This window comes from Belonocnema kinseyi, chromosome 3, assembly GCF_010883055.1.
Source record: "Belonocnema kinseyi isolate 2016_QV_RU_SX_M_011 chromosome 3, B_treatae_v1, whole genome shotgun sequence".
Taxonomy (NCBI): domain Eukaryota; kingdom Metazoa; phylum Arthropoda; class Insecta; order Hymenoptera; family Cynipidae; genus Belonocnema; species Belonocnema kinseyi.
Window position 1 is genome coordinate 116,534,197 of NC_046659.1, and position 22,716 is coordinate 116,556,912.

A 22,716-nucleotide genomic window follows, 5' to 3' on the forward strand; every position below is an offset into this window, starting at 1 on the left:
TAGGGATTTCCCGCTTATTATGCGCATGAATCTCATGTCAATTGCGTTAATTTTACTCTTATCTTTTTCTTGATAAGTCCATGTCTCGCTACCGTATAGTATTTAATTTCCTAAAAATTAACATTTTAAAGTGCAAAATTTTATTTTTGGCTAAAAATTTATCTTTTTTAGTAGAAAATTCAACTATTTGTTTTTTAAATTCATCTTTCGTGATAGGAAGTTACCTTTCTTATTAAAAATTGTTCTTTTAACTTTTTAAAGTCAACTGTTTTTTTAAACATTCGACTTATTATCTTAAAAACTTAACCCATTTGTTAAAAAAGTTTCTTTTTGAGTAAAAAATTAATCTTCTTGTTTTAAAATTCCTCTTCATTTTCATAGAAAAATTATTTTTTAAAGCGAAAATTAAGCTATTCAATATTTGAGAAAAAATTATCCTTTTGTTCTTTATTAAAAATTTTTCATTTATTTTATTGAAAAATAATATTTTAATCTGAAAATGTATCTATTCCATTTTTGGTTAAAAACTTTTTTTACTCTGAAAAACCAACTATTCGTTCGAAAATTCGTCTTTTTGAGTAGAAAATTATTCTTTCTTGTTGAAAAATACTCTTTTTGGTTAAGGAGTAAACTATTATTTTAAATATCTAAATTTCTAAATAAACCTTTTCAACTGAAAAATTAACAATTTTAATTGTTCATTAAAAATTTATCTTTTTTAGTTTTTCACCTTTTTCGATTTTTTTCAACATTGGAGTTTTTAGCTTGAAAACTTATTAACTCATTTGTTCAAATTTTTTCTATTGAAAGTTAATTTTTTTAACGGAAAATTTAACAATTCCATTTTTGGTTGGAAAATTATTTTATTTAGTTAAAAATTGCATTCTTTCGCTGAAAATTCATTTATTTCCTTAAAACTTGGCCTTTAAGTGGAAAATTCAATTACATTGTTGAAAATTCGAATTTTTTTGTTGAATTCAACAGTTTTTTATTTCAAATTAAACATTTTGGCTGAGACTTCATCTCTAGTTAAAAATTTAATTAATTGGTTACAACTTTTTTTATCAAATATTGATATTTTTCAGTTGAAAATTTGTATTTTCGGTTAGAATATAAACTATTTCATTTTTCGTTGAGAGTTCAACTTTTTTCGTTAAAATTTACAATCTATCAACTGAAAACTTTAATATTTAATTTTTTCTAATGGATAGTTCATCCTTTTTAGTTGAAAATCGAAATTTTTGGTTGAAAATTCATAAATGTTCTTGGAAATTCAACCATTTGGTTAAAAAATCAAGTATCTTGTTGAAAATTCTTTTTTTCTTAGGAAATTAATGTTCTCGGTGTAAAATTCAGCTATTGGGATAAAAATTCAACGATTTTGTGGAAATTTTAATTATTTTTTAGAAATTTAAACTACATTGTTAAGTTTTGTACGTTAGACTCGGAATTGTTTCTCAACTTAATTAATTTTACGTAACATCGCGAGTATATTATTCTAAAAGACAATATTTGTTTAATTACGATCAACTATAAAATTGGAACAGTTTATTTTCCGTGTTTAATGATGTTTGCTGATATTTATCGAATGGATGTAAATATTAAAGGGCATTTTGACAATGCAGTCAGTCTGCTGCATTGAATTCGCGTGCGCAAAGCACGTGTGCTACTAAGTCTTACACAAATCCATGAGCTAAATATGTCACGTCTCGTTACACAAGACTCAAAGTATTAAACGATCCTTCATGCTTTTATGCGGAAACTATCAAGCAACCGTAAATCAATTAAACAAATTAAACAAATTAAACAGCTTGAAAAGTCAACGAAGTGTTAAAATGAGTGAAAGTTTTTAACTAAATAGTTGAATTTTTAATTAAAATGGACAAATTTTTAACCGAGAAGATTAGTTTTTTGCTAAAAGGCAATTTTTTAACAAAAAAATCCATTTTCAACCAAAATAGTTCAATGTTTTACTGAATAAATATTTTTTTACAAAAAATGGAATTGTTAAATATTCAGTTAAAAAGATTACTTTCCAACTAAAGATAAACGGATTTTCATTAAAATAGTTGAATTTATAAACAAAAACGATTAGCATAATATTTACAAAAATTTAATATAAAAATGTCATAAAAAATGTAACATTTGATATTTCAACCAGAAAATACTCATTTTTATTTAAGTTACTGCCTCATGATATTGCGTCAGTTCACGCGAAGCGGGTAGCACACACATTTACATAGTGAATAAGCACGAAGACGAGCTCGCGTCGACCAGCAGTGGGCCTACGATGCCTGAAGCCGGTGGGACCAATTGGATTATTCCGAGCGATTGAATGAGCCTGTCTCTGACCTTTTACAACAGCGCCATCTGACACACAAATATATATCGCGAAATACTATCTCGAAATGATTGGAGGAATGTTAATGGAAAAGTGCAGTAAATTAAAATATATTTTAATAAATAATGTTATAGTACGGTTCACAATTTTACATTTACTATAAGGTTTTTTGTTAATATTTAATTGAAATTAAAGTTAAAAAGAAAAGTGTTCTATAGACAAAGAGAGAGTATGATCGTTTCGAAACGAAAAGCATGATTTGTCCTCGCACCTTTTTGTAACCTCAGACTGTCAAGTGTTAACGTGAGAATAATGAAAACTGTGTTTTTCGTAAACAATTAATCTGATATTTTTAAAAGTAAGTTGTTTTCTGTTAAATAACTGTCTGTTCATGAAACAGCATAATGTGTCATGCATTTTGCGCTACGAAAAAGTGTGTGCTCCCCACTTGAAGTGTGCTGCCAAATGTTTTTTTTTGTGTCAAAAAAGTGATGTGCTTTTGGATGCTTCTGTTTTCGAATGGTTTAATCCAGCGAGAGCCAGAGTATCTAAAATATCCTGAAAGTTGGCAAGGCTAACTTCAAATTTCGAAGAAATGAAAATTAATTTTTTTCAAAAAAAATGCAATCTTTTTGGACTCGTAATAAATTTTTCGAGCCCAAATTCCGAAAAAACTGAAACTTTTACTGAGTTGTTCTAGGCTAGTACATTAATGATTTTTAATGAAGAATCGCTTTGAATTGAATATATATTTTTTTAAAACAATATTTTTTAACTTGGAACGTTTTTTTGATAAAAAAAAGGGTCAAACCTACAAATTTCGAAAATCTGAAACTTGTGTTGAGTTGTGTTAGGCTAGTAAAATAATTATGATTGTTGACGAATTGCACGGAAATTCATATTTTCAAAAAATGCAATCTTCTCGGACTTGAAATAAATTTTCGACCAAAAATTTATTCAAATAATTAATATTTGGAAAAAATTTACCTTTATTTAGAAAATATTAATTTGAGTGAAATTCTTCATGATGAATCATTATTGTGCTAGTCTAGCACAACTCAGAACAAGTTTAAGATTTTCGAAATTCGTATTTTTGAATATTTGTTGTAAAAAATGTGTTCCAAGTCCCAAAAAATTGCATTTTTTGGGAAATATTAATTTGAGTGTAATTCGTCATCAAAAATAATTTTTTTGTTAGCCTAGCACAACTCAGCACAAGTTTCCCTTTATTTAAATTTATTAATTCATCATCCTTTTTATTTTTTTTTTAATAGTCTTTTTTTCAATTGTTCAAAAATTGAACTTCATATTCACAGTATAGTTGTATGCGTAGCGGGTTGTTTCTAAAACAAATTTTTTTCTAAAAGAAAAAAATTTCGCAGCTAACATAAATATATTTTTTTAATTTTTGGGTCGGAAGTTTAATTTTTTTTTTCAATAAATCTATTATGTTACAATAGAGCACAAATATAGCACAAATCAGCACCATTTTCATTTTTTCGAAAATACCAATTAGCGCGGCTTACATAAAAAATTATATTTTTTTATTTTTAGGCTGAAATTTTTATTTTATGACTAAAATCTTGTATGGCATATTTAAAACTTAATCAGTTAATTCAAAACTGTAGCTATTCTATTTATAGTTAAAAATAATTCTTCTACAAGTTAAAAATTCATCTGTATTGTTAAACATCCATCTATTTGGGTAGAAAATTAATCTTGTCTGATTAATATCCATCTATTTGGTTTTGTTAAAAAATTAACTATTTATTTGAAAATAAAACTATTATGTTATAAATTCATTTATTGCTTTAAAAATTAATCCATTTATTTAAAAATTAGCTATTCCATTTTTGGTCAAAATATTTCCTGTATGAGTTAAGAATTGAACTTTTTATAGAAAATTGATGTATTTGTTGAAAATTCGTCTATTTGGGTAGAAAATTAATCTTTTTTGTTGAAAATTAATGGTTTTGTTTCAAAATTCAATGATTTTATTACAAATTCGTATTTTTAGTTGTATCCAACTAGCTGCAAAGTTTTTTTCAATTTATCTTGAAAATTCACATTGAAAAAATGTTAACTCTTCTTCGACCATTTAATTACTTAACCATTTTTTTTCGCTTAAAATAATTTTTTTTTCTACTGAAAATTTAACTATTCAATTTTTAATTTTATATCTTTTTTAATTTTGATTTCAAAAATTTAGCTGAAAATTATGTAAGTATTTTTTTGAAAATTCGCTATTTTTTAATAAGCGGTTACATTACTTTTAACTGTCACTAGTTAGAATTACTATATAAAGTATCTTCAAGTAACCTAAAAAGTTACTTTTTTCACTTCGTTAATTTTATAAGCTAATAATAAAAATAAATGAGACGATAATTCACAAAAACTTAATTTAATGACCACTTAAAAATAAGACAAAGAAACAATTCCGATATGACTTCCTGCTGATTTAAACCCCACAAAATTTGTTCAGAAAATGTTATCTAATTTCGAAACAATAGGTGTGTCAGTTGACAATCTCAGTCACACTGACCATAAAACAGAAAAGGCTCGGCTGTAGATTGTGATAAGAAATGTTATCTTCCATTTATATTTTTTTTAACTTACTTCTACGATGTTAAGTTTTTAAATGAGAACAAAAAGTTTTGATTAAAAAAATGCACCAATTTTGAGTAAGCATAATTGCTAGTGATTAAAAATCAAAAATTCTTTTTTTCACAAAAATAAAAACAAACAAATAAAAACAAACTATTCTGTTTCGGAAATTTTTTTTAAGTCAAACAATAATACTTTCTAAAATATCGTAAAAAAGAAAAAAATTATTACTGCGCTAAAATACCACGTTAAATTTTTTACTAAAATTAAAATTACATCTTTGTACCACTGTATTAAAAAATGAGAATTTGAACAAATCTTTTTGTCACAATCTGTATTTTATTTGTTAAGAATTTTTTTATGCAGTAAATTCATATACCAAAAAATGTACATTTTTCCGGAAACAATTACTTTTTAAACCAAATAGTTGAATTTTCTTACACTTTCAAACAAAAAAAAAGACAAATTTTTAAGAAAAGAATTAAATTTCCTATAAAAAGTTCATTTTCAACCTAATAGTTTAGCCATCCGTGTAGTTGAGCTTTTAACCGAGTATTTTATTTTGTAACTAGAAAACTCAAATTTTCAACAAAATAAATGAAAGTTCTACAGAATTTTATTGAGCAAAGGAGATAAATTTTTAAACCGAAAACAACTATTTTCAACAAAATAGTTGTATTTTCATAAAAAATGTTTTTTTTTATTTTTTAACTAATTAAATGAACTTTTTATTTAACCGATTTCATTTTTAACAAAATACACGAATTCTTAACCAAAATAGAAAGGAAATTATAATATTGGATATTATTTCAACAAAAAAGATTTTAATTTCATATAAAATACAGTTGAATTCAACCAAAAAATACTATACTAAATCAGATTCATTTTTCTACCAAAAAAGTTGAATCTTCAACAACACAAAAGAATATTTTTTACCAAAATAGATCAATTTTGAAAAGAAAAAGACGAATTTTAAACCAAGAACGAAAAAAATTTCCACTAATTTGTTTAATTTTTTGCAAAACAGTTGCATTTTCTAACCAAAATTATTAATTTAGCAAAAAAGTTACTTTGTAACGGAATAGTTAAACTTTCTACTAAAAAAGTTCAATTTTGATTAAAATACATGAATTTTCAACCGAAATAGATGAATTCTTAAGTAGAAAAATAATAATTGATCCTATTCTTTCAACCAAAAAAGATTTTAGTTTCAAATAAAACATAGATGAATTTAACCATAAAATAAATAACAAAATCAGATTAATTTTCTTCTAAATTAGTTGAATTTTCAACAACTCAAAAAGAGATTTTTTTAACAAAGTAGATTAATTTTGACCAAAAAATATTTCAATTTCAAGTGAAACAGAGTTGAAAATCAAGAAAAAAATCATCAACAAAATCAAATTCATTTTTCTACCAAAATAGTTTAATCTTGAACAAGAACAAAAAATAGATTTTTCACCAAAACAGATGAATTTTGAAACGAAGACACCCAATTTTGATCCAAGCAAGGAAAAAAATTCGTCTGAATTGTTGACTTTTGAATGAAAAAAAACTAATTTTCTTCAAAATATAGTAATCCAACGAAAAGTATAGTGGTAATATTATTTTTAGTTTGATTTTATATTGACATCTGATTAAACTTTGAATCCCAATACTTTAATTATTAATAATTGTTTAATTGTTATTTATGCATCAAAATTCGAAAGATTTACTCTAAACTTTAAACATTTTTAGAGTTAATAATTGAAATTGTAACTTTCAAAGTTACTTAAAGTCTCAAATTTAAACGACTTAAGGCTTTACTATTTCAAACAATTCCATTAAAAAATTGTTGAGTAATAATATTAGATATTTTTATTTCTTTTTTCAATGAACGGGCAAATATTGTTAAAAATTAAAAAAGGCCATGTCTAAGTTCATTCCATGTGCCTAGAAACTTCGGTTAAAATTTTTTATTTTCTATTTAAAACTGAATGTGTTAAAAATGGAAAATTTCAGACTAAAACAATTTAAAATTCATTTTTTTCTGGAGATTTAGCATTTTAGTTAAGAACTCATTTCTCTGACTGAAAATTTAATTATTCTGTTGACAATTCGTTTCTATTAATTCAAAATTAATCATTTGAACTAATTTATGTATTCACGGTTTTGTCAAATATTTATCTTCTCGTTTTTTCAAAATTCTACTGTTTGATTACAAACTTATCTTTTTGGGTTGAAAATCTAACTTTTCATTTTAGATGGCCGCTTCATATGTTGGAAATTCAACTATTTCTTTTTTTTTCAATTTTTTAATTATAATATTAGATTTAGTATTGCTTATTTTTTATGAAAAAATATTTTTTTTAAATTTGAAATTGAGTGGGTTAAAAATGAGACATCTCAGAAATCGAGTAATTAAAAATTATTTATCTTTCGAATTTAAACATTTCAATTTTTAAAGTTAAAATCTTTAAATTGTTTAAACGCTTAATTAAAAAAAAAGTTTTCTGTCTCTTTTTCTTTATATATTTTTAAATTCGCGGGAATATTAATATTAAATAATTAAAAAGCCTTGTAGACTTTAAAAATGAGAAAATAAATGTTATAAAATAGTATTAAAATATAAAATTCTTGAGTGAATATACATTTTTATCGAAACCCAATTCTTTCGTGCTACCTAGTCTGATTTTATATCGAAATCCGACTTCATAATCGAATTCCAATACTTTATTTTACGGCTTCATGAATGCTCTAGAATTTTTAAATCCTTATTATTTATACTGACGGTAAAATTATCAGAGAAGAATAAAATTAAAATTTAAAATTGATTTTTTCATGAATCTCCTAAAAAATATTGTTTTAAAGTTTTGTATTATAATGATCTATTGTAGATTTTTTTAGAAAAGAAATAATCAATTCAGTGATAATGCGTAGTGATTTTTGCATATGGCTGAGAATGGTTAGCGAATTGATAATAATTGACCCTGGTCACGGATTTTAATGACCCTAACTTGCTATTATTATTGCAGACGTCATTACAGTTAAAAAAATAAATGTCCTTGATCACAAAAACCTATGAAACAAAATTTTCTATTTTAAAGTGTAATTTTTTTTTCTTATCAGTTGTAAAAAGAATTAGGAAATATCTTTTTTTTTAGATTGCTATGCTGAAATCTTTTCATTTAGTTCAAAAGTCTCTAAATCTGGCTGATGTACTTTAAAAAAATGTTTACTATCTTAAAGTTTAGTTTTTTATAATTTGTTTAAAAATATAAAGAATTAGGAAATTTCTTTTTTTCTAGAACACTATGTCTGATTTCCTGAATTGTCCTTCTTATTCTATATAAGGAAACTTATATAATAAATTATATGAATTTAAAAAACAAAGAATAAATGTTGTCAATGTGAAATCTATAAAATTGAATAAATTTTAATTTTAAATCCCAAAAATATATTTCATATGGAGTTTTCAAATTTTCATAATTTTCTATTATACACATTTAATAATGATGATTCATTAATTGAAAATCTTGAAATTTGAAGAATTTCGAATTGTAAATTTTTATGCTATTAAAATATTTTTTTAAAATCGTAACTTTTTGGAATTGTAGAACTTTGAAATCTTTAAAATTGAAGAGTTTTCAATTTTCAAAATTTAAATTTAAAAATTATGCAAGTCTTGAATATTCTGTATGTATGACGATACATTTTAAATTTCTTTAATTTAGAAGATTTAGAATATTGTAAACTCTTGATTTGTGTTCTTTAAAATCATCAAGATTTAGGATTTTTTATTCAAACATTTCTAAAATTGAAAAATCCTTAATTGAAAATCTTTAAAAAATCGAAGAATTTCCAATTCTGTTTTAAAAATTCAAAGATTTATTTTTGTATTTCTTAAAAATTGGAATAAATTTAATTGTAAATAATTAAAATTGAAGTGTTCCAAATTTTTTATTTTTGCAATTTTTGAGTTTGAGAATTTAAAAATCTGTAATTTTGATGATTTACATTTAAAATTTCTTCAATTTGGAAGACTTAAAATATTGAAAATTCTTGACTTTTTATTTTATGATAATCCTAATTTAAGAACTGTGATTTATAAATACATCTTACAAATTAAAAGATTCCTTAATTGCAAATCTGAAACTTGAAGAATTTTTCATTGTTAAATTTTTTTAATTTGGAAGATTTAGAAATGAAAAGTCTTGACTTTTGGTTTTCAAAATCATCCTAATTTAAGAATTTTTTTGTGTACGCATTTAAAATTGAAGTTTTTTTAATTTTGCAGATTTAATATAAAAAATATGCAAGTTTTAAGTTTTACAATGGAAAATTGTGTAAAATATTGAAAATTGAATGATGTTCCTGAAAATAGAACAATTTTTAATTCTATATTTTCAAAAATCAAAGATTTTTTATTGTAACTGTTCAAAATGTTAATACTTAAAATTTTTTATCTTTAAAATTAAAGAGTTTTAATTTTTTAATTTTACAATTTAAAAATCTGCTATTTTTATGATTTCAAATTTAAATAATTTAATTACAACTCTTAAACATTTTAGAACTTTGAATTGTAAATATTTAAAGAAAATATTAAAAAGTTACCATTAAAATTTATGTAATTCTAAAGATTTACGTTTCAATTTTTTTTAATTTGGAACATTTACACATGCAAACTCTTGACATAATTTTCAAATGTCACTCTCAAAAATTAAAGAATTTTTATTTGTAAATCTGCATGAATGAAATATTTCAAAAAATCAAAATTAAATTCCTTTGAACTATAAATCTTAGAAATATAAATCTTTAGAATTAAACAATTTTCAAATCTGCATTTTCAAAATTCAAAGATTTTTTATTTTGCAACATTTCAAAATTGTACTAATTTAAATTAGAAATCTTTAAAATTGAAGTTTTCTATTTAAAAAAATTACAATTGAAAATTATGCAAGTTTCAAATTGTATAATAAAAAATTCTATAAGAGGAACTTTAACTATCATTGATAATAAATTTTAAATTTGGAATGTTAAAAATATTTCAAGATTAAGGTTCTTGTATTTGAATATTAATGGCCAAGAGAAAATAAAAAATCGGTCAGAGATTTCTATTTCTTTTCTTTGCATTTGCTTTCAGCTGGCGATTAATTTTTAAGTTAGAAATGGTATTATTACATTGAAAATTCGAGAATTTTGTTGAAAAGTTATTCTTTTATTAAAAATTTAACTATTTTGTTTAAAACTGATTGTTTTTATTTAAAAATCAACTTTTTTTAATTTCATCTTTATACATAGGTTTAAAATTTAATTATTTTTCTCAAATTCTTTTTTTTTTGCTTGAAAGTTCAACTGTTTGGTTCCAAATGCCTGTCTTTTTTATAATTATGTTTTTGTTAAGTTCAACTATTTTGCTAAAAACTTATATTTTGTAACTTGAACATTCAAATATTTGAGTACAAAACTTATCGTCTTGGTTGAAGATTTAACTGTGTGGTTGAAAATTTGTGTATTTTTTTTTTATAAAATCAATTGTTTGGGTGACAATTGTAGACTTCGATTGAAATTCAAACATTTTTGTTGTAAAATTATCCTTTCAGTTTAAAAATTAAACTGGTACATTTTTCCTTAACAATTTATATTGTTTTATTGAAAATTCATCTACTTTTTTGAAAGTTAAACTTCATTGATTTATGTTTTTAGAAAAAAACGTGATTTCTATAACAAAAATTCAGCTATTTAGTTGAAAACTCGTTTATATCAATTAAAAATTGATAATTTTAACTGAAAATGTATCTATTCATTTTTCAGTGAAATGTTTATCTTTTTGTTTCTGAAAATGTAACTGTTTGATTAAAAATTTCTCTTTTTTGGGTAATAATCCAACTACTTGTTTTAGAAGGCACTTTTATAGGTTGAAAATTCAACTATTTATTATTTTAATTTGTTTAATTGTTATCAATTTAGTTGTGAAGTAATTTCTTTTATTAGAAATATAACTATTTGGTTAAAAACTCGTTTTTCCTATTACAAATTAATTACTTTAACGGAAAATTTATGAATTCCATTTTCAATTACAAATTTAGCGTTTTTCTATTAAATTTAAATATTTCAATTATTCTAGTTAAAGATTCATCTTTTTAGTTAAAAGTTTATCTTTCTGGTTTATAATTGTTCCAAGTCAGAATGCGTCACAATTTTAAAGTTCCCTCTTCCAAATTTTAGAAAAAAAATAATTCAAAGAATTTTTTGAATAGTTGTTTTTATTAAAAATTAATTTTTTTATTTGAAAATTCATCTCTTTTGAAAATGTATTTACTTTGTTGAAAATCATTTTTTCAACTAAAAACTTAACTTTTCCAGTAAAAAATTCAACTATTTTGATGAAAATCCCGTTTCTTTGTTTGGAAATTAAATTTTTCACGAAAAGTTTAACTATTGTATTTTTGATTAAAATTTTATCTTTTTTGGATTAAAATTCAACTATTTAGTCAAAAATAGATATGTTTTATTTAAAACTTATAATGTTTTTTTTTATTCATGCAATTTCTGGAAATTCATCTTTCTTTTGTAGAGAATAACCTTATTAATTCAAAATTCATCTCGTAGGTAGGTATAAAATTCAAAAATTCCAGTTGAAGATTAATCAAAATTAATTAAATTTTTTCTACTGAAAATTTAAGCATTTCATTTTGGGTTGAAATGGAACTTTTCGAGTTCAAAATTTAATAATTTGTATGTAAATTTGTCTTTTTATGTTTAAAATTCATTTATTATATTAATTTATTTATTTTTTATTTATTTTATTTATTTATTTATTTATTTATTATTATTTTAATTGAAAATTCATTTGTTTAGTTGAAAATGAAATATACGATTGAAACCTTGTTTCTTAGAATGAAAAAGAAAGTTTTTTTTTACCGAAAACTATTATTTTGAAGATTTGTGTCTGTTTTTGGTTGCAAATTGATTTTCTTAACTTAAAACTCAATTTTTTTAATTTAGCTTCCCAATCTATCTTTTTCAGTAAACTTTTGTTCTTGTTAAAAGTTCAACTATTTCAGTTGATGATTCATCATCTTTACAAGTTCAATTTCAACAGTTTTTTAAAGTAATTAATTAAATTATTTTACAATTGTGATATCATTCAGTTCGCAATACGTAATTCAAAAATATTTTGCTTTAAAAAATTTGCATCTTAGATTTTTCTTTTTAAGCGTACATTTTTAATTTTTAAAAATTTTTTAATCAGTCCTGAAGAATTAAGCAAGTAAAATGTAAAAGCGCTTGAAGTATAAAATATTGGAAAAACAATTTTTATTTTATGAACTTTAAATATAATGAATAAAATATTTTTTTAATGGATTGGTACTTATAGTATTAAAAAATGGAGAATTTCCAGATTTTAACGTTAAAAATTAAAGTGTTTAAATGCTAAAGTTTTCAGTCATTAAAAAAATATTAACGTCCAAATGAAACCTATTAAACTATTTTCTACTTAAAAATAACTTTACAATTATATATTCGTAATTAAAGGCTTTAATCAAATTTAAATTGTTCTTTCAGTCTAAATTATTCCACTCTTAACTCATTTAAATAAAAGACTTTTCATTTAAGATAAGTTATTTGAAACCAAATATTTAAAAGTAAAAATTTGAAACTGAATTGTTTGACATCAAAAGCCTTGAATCATTTAAATTTTGAGATTTTAAACTCTGAATGTCACCATTTAAATTATTCTTCGAAAAAATTTTATTCGTAAGTGAAATTGTTGAATTTTAATATAAAAATATCAAATAAACATTTATCATTTGTATAAAAAATTTAAGTAATTTTAAAAAGCATTAAGAAGTTTGTAGAAGATTCAAAAATAATTTAGAATATTTAAAATTAAGGTGCAAATAGCAAAAGCCTGATTTAAACCAAAATTTAAGTTTTTGCAGATTTCAAACCAAAAATTTAGCAACTTTTTAAGAATTGTGCAGGGCTAAAAAATCTTTTCTTAAGATTCGTAGGAAAATAAAAGCTTTTTTTATTTGGGAAAATTATTTTAAGAGAATATTTAAAAAGATTTCCAAAATGGTCAAAAAAGAATCTGGAAGATCTTAATGACATTTTTTGAAATTTAAAAGATTTTCTAAAAATCATATAAAAAATTCGAATAATTTTAAAACATATGTATAGAAGTTCGGAAAACAAAAATTTAAGAAGAAAATAATTAAACTGCTAATTTTAGAAGTTTTCAGTTTTGAAAAATTAAAAAATTTAATTTTTTATGTTTCTAGCTTAAAAATGCTTTAAATATGTATTTAAAAAACTTTAAAGTTCATTGATTCTTTAAATTAGAGCATTTAAAATCAAAATGTAGATTCATATATTTGAATTTAAATCAAGATATTTGAACTCAGCATAATTTATAAAAATTAAAAACTCAAAACTGCATATTATTTGCATTAAAAAAAATGGTTCAATCGAAGAGTATTAGTACCTTTCCATTTATACGTTCTTTTTTTTATTGAGCATTTACCAAAAAAATTTGGAATTAAAAAAACATTTTAACATCAATTTCATGATTTTAATATTTAAGAGTTCCACTTCAAGTGCTTTAATGTGTATTTTTTTTATTACTTTAAATGGTAACATTTTTGGCTTAAGTGTTCGAATTTTTTTATGTTATTGGCCGTAAAAAATGTTTGCGAACCGGGAAAAAATCAGGAAATGACGGGAATTTGTTCTTCAATTCAAACATCCACCCTTCTTAAGATGAAAAGTATTTTTTTTTTTACTAGATATGTAACTATTCCATTTTCTGTCGAAAATTGTGTTTTTTCTGGTTCAAAATTCAACTATTTAGTTAAAAATTTGTCTTTTTTAATTGAAAATTCAACTATTTCGCTAAATTCATGTATTTTGTTGTAAAATCGTATTGTTTGGAAGAATATTAATCTTTCTGTTTGAAAATTAATTTTATTGTTTAAAAATTTAAGTTTTTTAGTTAAATATTTATCGTTTTAGTTGAAAATTCGTCTGATTGGTTTAAAATTTCAATATTCCAGTTGAAGATTCATAATTTCATTTGAAAACTCATCTGTTTTTCAATTTTGTCTCTGTTGTGTTAAAGGTTGCTCAGAATGAACGTCATGATTTAAAATAAATTTTTGTAGACCGGGAAAAGCCGGGAAATGACCGGGGATTTTTTCTTCGATTCAAACGACCACCCTGCGTAAGATGAAAATGAATTTTTTACCTAAATATGTAACTACTCCATTTTCTGTTGAAAATTGGATTTTTTCTGGTTTAAAATCCAACTATTTTGTTGAAAAATTTGTCTCCTTTGATTGTAAATTCAACTATTTCGTTAAAATGTATGTATTTTGTTAAAAGATTGTATTTTTTTGTGGAACATTTATCTTTTTGTTTGAAAATTAATCTTATTGTTAAAAATTTTAAGTATTTCAGTTAAATATTCATCATTTTATTTAAAAATTCATTCAAATTGCAATTTTTTATCTGTTATGTTAAAGGTTGTTTAGAACAAACGTCATGATTTAAAATAAATTTTTGCATTTTGCGACAAATATGAATATTTTACTTTAAGTTGACCGGGAAAAATCGGGAAATAACCGGGAATTTTTTTCTTTCATTAAAACGATCACCCTGCTTTAGATGAAAATTAAATTTTTTACTACATATGTTACTATTCTATTTTCTGTAGAAAGTCAATTTTTTGTTTAGTTAAAAATTAAACTATTTGGTTGAAAATTTGTCTCCTTTGATTGAAAATTCCACTATTTCGTTATAATTAACGTATTTTTTTTTTAAATTTTATTTTATTGTTGGAAAATTAAACTTTTTGTTTGAAAAATAATCTTATTATTTAAAAATTCAAATATTTCATTTAAATATTTAATATTTTCGTTAAAAATTCATCTGTTTGGTTTAAAGTTCCAATATTCCAGTTGAAGATTCATAATTTAATTTGAAAATTCATCTTTTTTTTAATTTTTGACTCTGCTGTGTTAAAAGTTGTTTAGAATGAACGTCATAATTTAAAATAATTTTTTGAATTTTTCGACAAATATGAATATGCTACTTTTATTTGACCAGGAAAAATGAAAACTTGACCGGGAAAACCCGGGAATTTGAATTCATCCGCCGAATCGCCTCCCTGATTAATATTTTCTTTTTACCGAATAAAAATAAGATAAAAATTTTTATTCATTACATTTTTACGTCAAATATTTAAAGGAAATTACAGAAATGAAAAAAGTATAGTCATATCATTTTTATCATTACCATTGGCTCCAGGCCAGCCACGTTTAGTATAGTTATGTATATAACGTTGATGTATTAGATTATGCTGCCCTCTGTTTTTATTATGCGCGACAAAATGAGGCGTTGCGCTGGAATGAAATTTAGACATTCCATTAAATCCACTTCTCTGCGGTTTAATCTGAACCCCGGATAAAATCTCGACATTGGATGAAAAACGAAGTGCAAGCAGTATCCTATATAGAATCGGCTTTCCGGTGAAAATGAGATGCGAAGGAAGATCTTTATTTGAAAACAAACTCGATTAAGTAAATTAAAATGTCGAGCAAAGCACACTCCAGCAATTTAAATATGACGTACTCAATTTCATCCTGAAAGTACGTATTAATTACTTCCGCTCAGTGATTATTACTCTCGGTGACTTTAATGAAGCATACTTCTCAAGTCAAGGGTACTTTAAACAAGATTCCTATCAGAAAATTCGCAAATAAATATAAATACCCTCAAATAAATAAGCTGCAATGCATTTCAGAGAGTCAATTAAATTTATTTAAGTTAGATTTGTTTTCTGAAAAAAGATCTTTTCCTTTCACTCTGCTGGAAATCGAATCATAAAACATACGATTACCGAGCAGGTGCTTTCCCATTAAGCTACTAAAGAGATCAAGAAAGTAACAGAATATTCTCAAGTCTTTACAGACCAGATGAAACTATGAATTAAAAAATTTGTTAATTAAATTTTGTTCTTAATTTTGAAAGAGAAGATCTTTTTTAGAAAAAACAATTTAAGTAGAAAATTATTTAATTCATAGCTCTATCTAGTCTGTAAGGACATTAAGAAATTCTGTTATTCTCCAATGATAATACAGATTCCTTGCCAAATTGACTTGTAGCACCTGGCATAATAATGCGTGTATTTCTGAAAAGGGATCCTTCTCTCGATCTCTCTAGTAGCTTAATGGAAAAGCACTCAATCGGCAATTGGAAATTCTGTGGGTCGATTCACAGCGGACCGAAAGAAGATCTTTTTTTGAAATAAAAATTTTAATTTTTGCTCCATGTAGTCTGCAACGACGTTAAGAAATTCTGTAATTCTCTGATGATAATACAGATTCCTTAAACAATTAAGTTTGATTGAACAATTGCCATTTTAATTGAGTATTCTTACAATTAGTGGAAAATGAATTTTTTAAACATTTAAGCACAAAATTAAGAACATGACGTTCATCTGGCTGAAGATAATCTTCATTTATGTCAGCAAAGTATTAAGGTATGATGTAAGTTTACCACAATAGTGTCGGCTAAAGCTAAGCCTTCGAACAAGGGAAATAATCCAATAATGTGGTCATTCACACACGATTACTGGTACAAATAAACAGGGGCGTGTCTATGTACATCGTGGATTTTTTTTACTTCTCTTGAGTTTTTTCTTTTTCACGGGAAAAAGGAGAAAAATGACAAAAAATATAATTATTCAAATGTTGCAAAAGATTATTTATAATAATCTTCAAATTTATTCATTCTCGTTACCCAACTGTCACTTTGACAGTTCATTATTGAGTATTTTAACATTACGTCACACTCGGTTGGTAACGTGGAAGTCTATAAGACCACTTGGTGGAATGTAAGTCATCAATTACATAAGAGTTTGACTAAAATCAATTTTTTTAACGAAATTAAATGAAAAATCGTGATATCGCTTTGCTTTTCATATAGAAAAGAATTTTTTAAAATTATTTTTGGCAATTTAGAAGACTGTGATCCTCGTTAGAAATCCTGTAAGACTTCTTGAAAATCCTTAAACTCCATAGAATTCTTTTTCTAAAACCCTCAATTTCCTTATAATCATTAAAAATCTTTCAAAATTGACTAAAATTATTTTAAATCTTTTAAAATCCTTTACGTTTTCTTGAACTCCTTAAAGTAATACGCCGCGTGATATTTAAAAAAATTTTTGTTATTGAAATGTAATAACAAAAATTTTAAGTTATTGAAAAGCTTTTAAAAAATATTTTGAATGAATTTTAAGAGATTGAAAATAATTTTAGTCAATTTTGAAAGATTTTTAATAATCTTTATGAAGTTAAAGGGAGTTCAAAAAACATTTTGAGCAGTTTAAGGGTTTCCAAGAAATCTTAAGTATTTATAAGAATTCAATCGATTTTAAGGAATTACTAGGGACTTGACGGGATTTTAAAGTTTCTCTTTCAAGGACTTAAAAATTTTTTGAAAGATTTAAGGATTTAAAAGAGATTTCATAAGATTTTAAGACAATTTTAGTGATTTTAAATATTGTCAAGCGAGTTAATAAAAAGTTATTTAAAAAGATTTTAATGAATTTTAAGAGATTTCAAAGGATAGAAAAAATGCAAAGATTTTAAGGATTTTTAGTAGATTTCAAGAGATTTAAGAAAATTTAAAAGATTTCAAGAGGTTTGAAATAACTTCAGTCAATTTTGAAAGTTTTTAAATTATTTGAAAGAATTTGAAGGGATTTCAAAAAAATTCTGTGAAGTTTAAGGATTTTCAAGAAATCTTACAGGATTTCTAAGAATTTAAGTGATTTCAAATAACTATTAGGGATTTGACGTGATTTAAAAGTGTATTCTTCAAGGCATTTAAACTCATTTATAAAGGTTTCAGGATTAACAAGATTTTAAAACAGTTCAGGTGATTTTAAATAATCTGAAGCGAGTTATTGAAAAAATTATTTCAAAATATTTTATTGAATTTTAAGGGATTTTCAGGAACTTAAAAAATTTAAAGATTTTAAGTATTTTAAAGATTGTAAATTTAAAAGCTTTTAAGAGATTTTAATTAATTTTAGTAAATTTCGAAAGATTTTAAATTATTTGAAAGATGTTCAAGGGATTTCAAATAATTCTGTAGAGTTTAATGGGATTTTAAAGTTTTCTTTTGATGGATTTAGAAATAATTCCAAGAGATTTAAGGATTTAAAAGAGATTTTATCAGATTTTAAAACAGTTTTCGTGCTTTTAAATAATGTCAATCAAATTATTTAAAAGTTATTTCAAAATATTTTAAGGCTCTTCAAGAGATTTTAGGGCGGTCAAGAAAATTTAAAGGATTTTGACAGATTTTAATTAATTTTTAAAGATTTTAAATTGTATAATAGAAGTTGATGGGATTTCAAAAAAATTCTGTAGAGTTTAAGGATTTTTAATAAATCCTACAGGATTTCTAAGAATTAAAGTAATTTTAAGGATTTTTAAGAGATTTTGAGAAGTGTAAGAAAATGTAAAGGATTTTAAGAGATCATAATTAATTATGGTCAACTTTCAAATATTTTAAATTATTTGAAAGAATTTGAAGGGAAAAAAAAAAAAATTATGTTGCGTTTCATTTTTTTCAATAATTCCTACAGGATTTCTAAGAATTCAAGGAATTTCAAGATATTTTTAGGAGTTTAATCGAATTTAAAGGATTTTGAGAGATTTTAAATCATTTCTGTCAATTTTGAAAGATTTTAAATTATTTGAAAGGAGTTGAAGGAATTTAAAAAAGTGTAGTGGAGTTTAATGATTTTCAAGAAATTCTACAGGCTTTCTAATAATTCAAGTGATTTTAAGGATTTTCAAGAGATTTTAAGGAGTTTAAGGAGTTTAAGAAAATGCCAAGGATTTTGACAGATTTTAAATCAATTTTGAAAGATTTTAAATTATTTGAAAGGTGTTGAAGGAATTTAAAAAAATGTAGTAGAGTTTAAGGGTATTCAAGAAATTCTACAGGATTTCTAATAATTCAAGTGATTTTAAGGATTTTCAAGAGATTTTAAGGAGTTTGAGAAAATGTAAAGGATTTTGAGATATCTTAATTAATTTTAGTCGAATTTTAACTATTTTTAATTATTTGAAAGGAGTTGAAGAAATTTCAAAAAAAATAGTGGTGTTTAAGGATTTCTAAGGATTTAAGTGATTTTGAATAATTACTTGGGACTTGACAGGATTTAAAAGTTTATTTTTGAAGGATTTAAAAATAATTTAAAAAGAATTATGGCTTTAAAAGGTATTTTATAGATTTTAAAGATAGTTTTAGTGCTTTTAACCAATTTCAAGCGAGTTTTTGAACACCTATTTAAAAGATTTCAAGTGATTTGAAAAAATTTTAAGAATTTTTAACAGATTTTAAGGAATTTATAAATATTTAAACGCCTTTATGGGATTTTAATCATTTTAGTCAATTTCCAGAAACTTCGAAAGATGTTAAATAATTGTAAAGAAGTTCAAAGGGATTTTTAAAAAAATCGGAGGAGTTTAAGGATTTCAAAATAATCTTACAGGATTTCTGAGAAGGGTCAGTCTTCGAAAAACAGATTTTAACGCACTACCAACATTCCAAAATAATCAGCACCAATCGCACACTTTTCAAAGTGCCAAAAATAATTAATGATATTTCTTTTCTATCTGAAAAGCAAAGTGGCATCACGGATTTTCACTTAATTTCATCTAAAAAAAATTAAATTTAATCAGACTCCTATAATCTATAATCTATAATCTATGTTCTATGTTATCAATGTTTTGCAGTCCACCAAGTCGTAAGGCCTAGCAGATTTCGAGGTTACCGACCGAGTGTGACGTAATGTTAAAATATTCCATAGCATACTGACATCATGCTTGACTTTTAGTACCTAACATGAAGTACCTCAGCTTGCATGAAAGTGTTTCATAATTGATTTTCACGTTATTACTTTTGTACATTAGATTTTTACAAGCGTAATGTAGAATTTGAAAATAAATCATTTTTACGATTTATTTTCACGAACCTAATTTTAGAATACTTCAATTTGAGACGAAGTTTGGATTTAATTTTTAACGGTCAAAATTAAAATAATATAAACTAGACTAATATCCAAATTAAAAATCCTATTTAACATCCAATAATTAAATTGATTCAAACTCCTGTAACAAAACAAAAAAAAATTCATTGACCAAATTTGGACCACGACGAACAAAGAAAAACAACGAAAAACAAAAAACCCCTATATTAATCTGAATTTTTTTTTTTTTAATTGTTTTCGGTCTTAAATAAAAAAAAGGAAAGAAAAATAAAATTTAATTAATCATTCTAGTAATGAAGAAGAAAAATCTTGTAAATTCAAATTTAATCAAGTATTTATTAATTTAAATATTTAAATTATTATTTAATTTATTTTATAATTATAGTAACTTTAAGGGGATGTGGTTAGCTGCCTTCTCATTTTTCTCACCTCTTTTTTATTTTTGACCAAATATTATATTTTTTAAGGTTACAATAGGGGTTTTTTTGGTTCGTTGTGGTCCAAATATAGTCGATGGATTTTTGTTTTTTTTTAACAGGAGTTTGCATAAATTTTTAATGGTTCCATTTACCTTGGTTTCATTATTTTCAAAACTTCCAATTAGACATTTTATAATTTTCAACGTTTTAAAAATAATTATACTTTGAAGTTTTACAATGTTTAAAATTCATTAATTTTGAACAGTGAAAATAACAGTGAATGTTTCTTTTAATATAGAAATTTCATTTTTCTGATAATAAAATCGATCCAATCACTTTGACTGTCATTTGATACATGATATGATTAATTTTAGTAATTTTTATCAACTTGAAATTTTTCGTAATTTTCGCCGTTCTGAAAAAGTTTAATAACAAAGTTTTATCTTCTAAGAAATTCTATGAAATTCTCTAAAGTCGCATGCAACGTTTTGAATTAATTAAAATCATTAGATTAATTGGAAATTCCTTCAAATTTTAGATTTATCTTGAAAATTTCTTGAAAACCTTGCAAATCTTGAAATATATTAAAAATTAATAAATTAAGCAAATACATTCTTTGAAATCTAATAAAATACGTTGAATTCCCTCAGAATTAATGAAATCCTCTGAAATCTTATAAAATCTTATAAAAATCCTTTGAAATGTTTATAAATTTTAGAAGTTCTCTGAAATCCCGTGAAGCCTTTTTCAATATTCTGAATTCCTATCAAATACTTAAGATTTTCCAAAATTTAAGGAATTTATTTGAAAACGCAAATTAACCAAAATATTTTAAATTATCTTTAATTCTTTGAAATCCTACGAAATCCTTTCATTTTTTTTGAAATTCTTTCCAGTTTATAGAAATATTATAAAATGTTTAGAATTTTATATATTTGTTGAAATCCGTCAAAAATCAGTTATAATATTCAAATAATATTTTATCCTTTAACTTACTCTTGTTCAATCTCTTCTACTGCCGTAAAATCTTTAAAATCTCTGAAATTTCCTTAAAATGTTCAAAAACTTTGAAAATATTTTAAAATAAATCAAATCCTTAGAAATCCATCCATCAATCTTCATCTTGTTTTGAACGCCGTTTTACAAATAGATAATAATTTCAACTCGAAGAGACTCAAAGGAAAGAAACTCGGATTATTTAAGATAAGAAACAAAACATTATGTTCGAAAAAGTCTGACAACAATGTTTTATGAATTATTTATTTAAGGATTTAATTTCAAATACTTTAAATTTAGAAGAGTTCCAATGATTCATATGCTTTTATTGTTGAGTTTAGCATGTAATATTTAATTTAAACATTAGTTAGAAATTCGTCAATTTAATTAGTCATATATCTATCTATGTGTATAACATTTTTCGAGGCCACCCCCTCCAGGTCACTTCTTTGGATTCGCACCTGGAAGTGAATCATGTCTTTCAATGAATATGTGTCATCTGTATAGAAGAGATTATTTTTAAAAAATGTAATACTTTTTTTTAAAACAATTTTAAGATTAAATCTTTGTTTCTTTGTTACAGATTGGACGAAAATGGATCATCCGATGCACTATTCTCAATTGAGGTAAGTTCACATATTTCCTAATTCACTTCTGGTCGCGCGTTGCTCTCACGCTTTACGCTACGCGCTCGGAATTTGTATTTTTTCTACATTTATGCACAGACCGATCAAAATGAGCTCAAAACATCTACACATGTAATTTGGTTATTGTGAATTCTCTTTTGTTAAAACCCTCGCAACAAAATTACATACTTGGCATATTCATTTTCTTTTAAAACCCTATATCGGTATAATCATCAAAAAATTATTACAGCGAATAATTTTCATAACCAATAACAGCCTACTTAACCCTTAAACGGCCAAAACGCCACTACCGGTACACTGCTTTTCAACGGCCAATAACTAAGACTATTCGACGCTAGAAAAAATTAAGACACATATATTTTTATTGCTTAAGATCTCTTTCCGACGGTGCCAATGAAATTCCTCAAAAAATTTATTTATTATCCCAAAATGGAGTTTAAACAAAAAAAAAATGTCTGGAATTTCACTAACACGTGGAATAAATGTCTAAACTTTGAGAATCCATGGCTCAAAGATCGATTTTTCGTTTTAGTATTTTCAAAATGGCGTCTTAATGGCTCCGGAAAAATTCAGGCGTATTCCTCGGCTGATTACAAGAACTTTTTATTCTTGACAAATTTTCCGAAAAGCGCATAGTTTTTCAATAAAAAATTTCCA

At 24.1% G+C, this 22,716-nt stretch overlaps 1 protein-coding gene across 3 annotated transcripts in view; it reads left to right on the forward strand.

The window, feature by feature from the left end:
- The window catches only part of LOC117169550 (alpha-1,6-mannosyl-glycoprotein 2-beta-N-acetylglucosaminyltransferase), a 133,931-nt gene that overhangs the window by 53,856 nt on the left and 57,359 nt on the right, over nucleotides 1-22,716 (forward strand). For all 3 annotated transcript variants that reach the window (XM_033355972.1, XM_033355971.1, XM_033355973.1), the window contains exon 2: nucleotides 21,996-22,038. The gene's annotated coding sequence lies outside the window, so the exon portion shown is untranslated. The remainder of the gene's footprint in view (nucleotides 1-21,995; nucleotides 22,039-22,716) is intronic.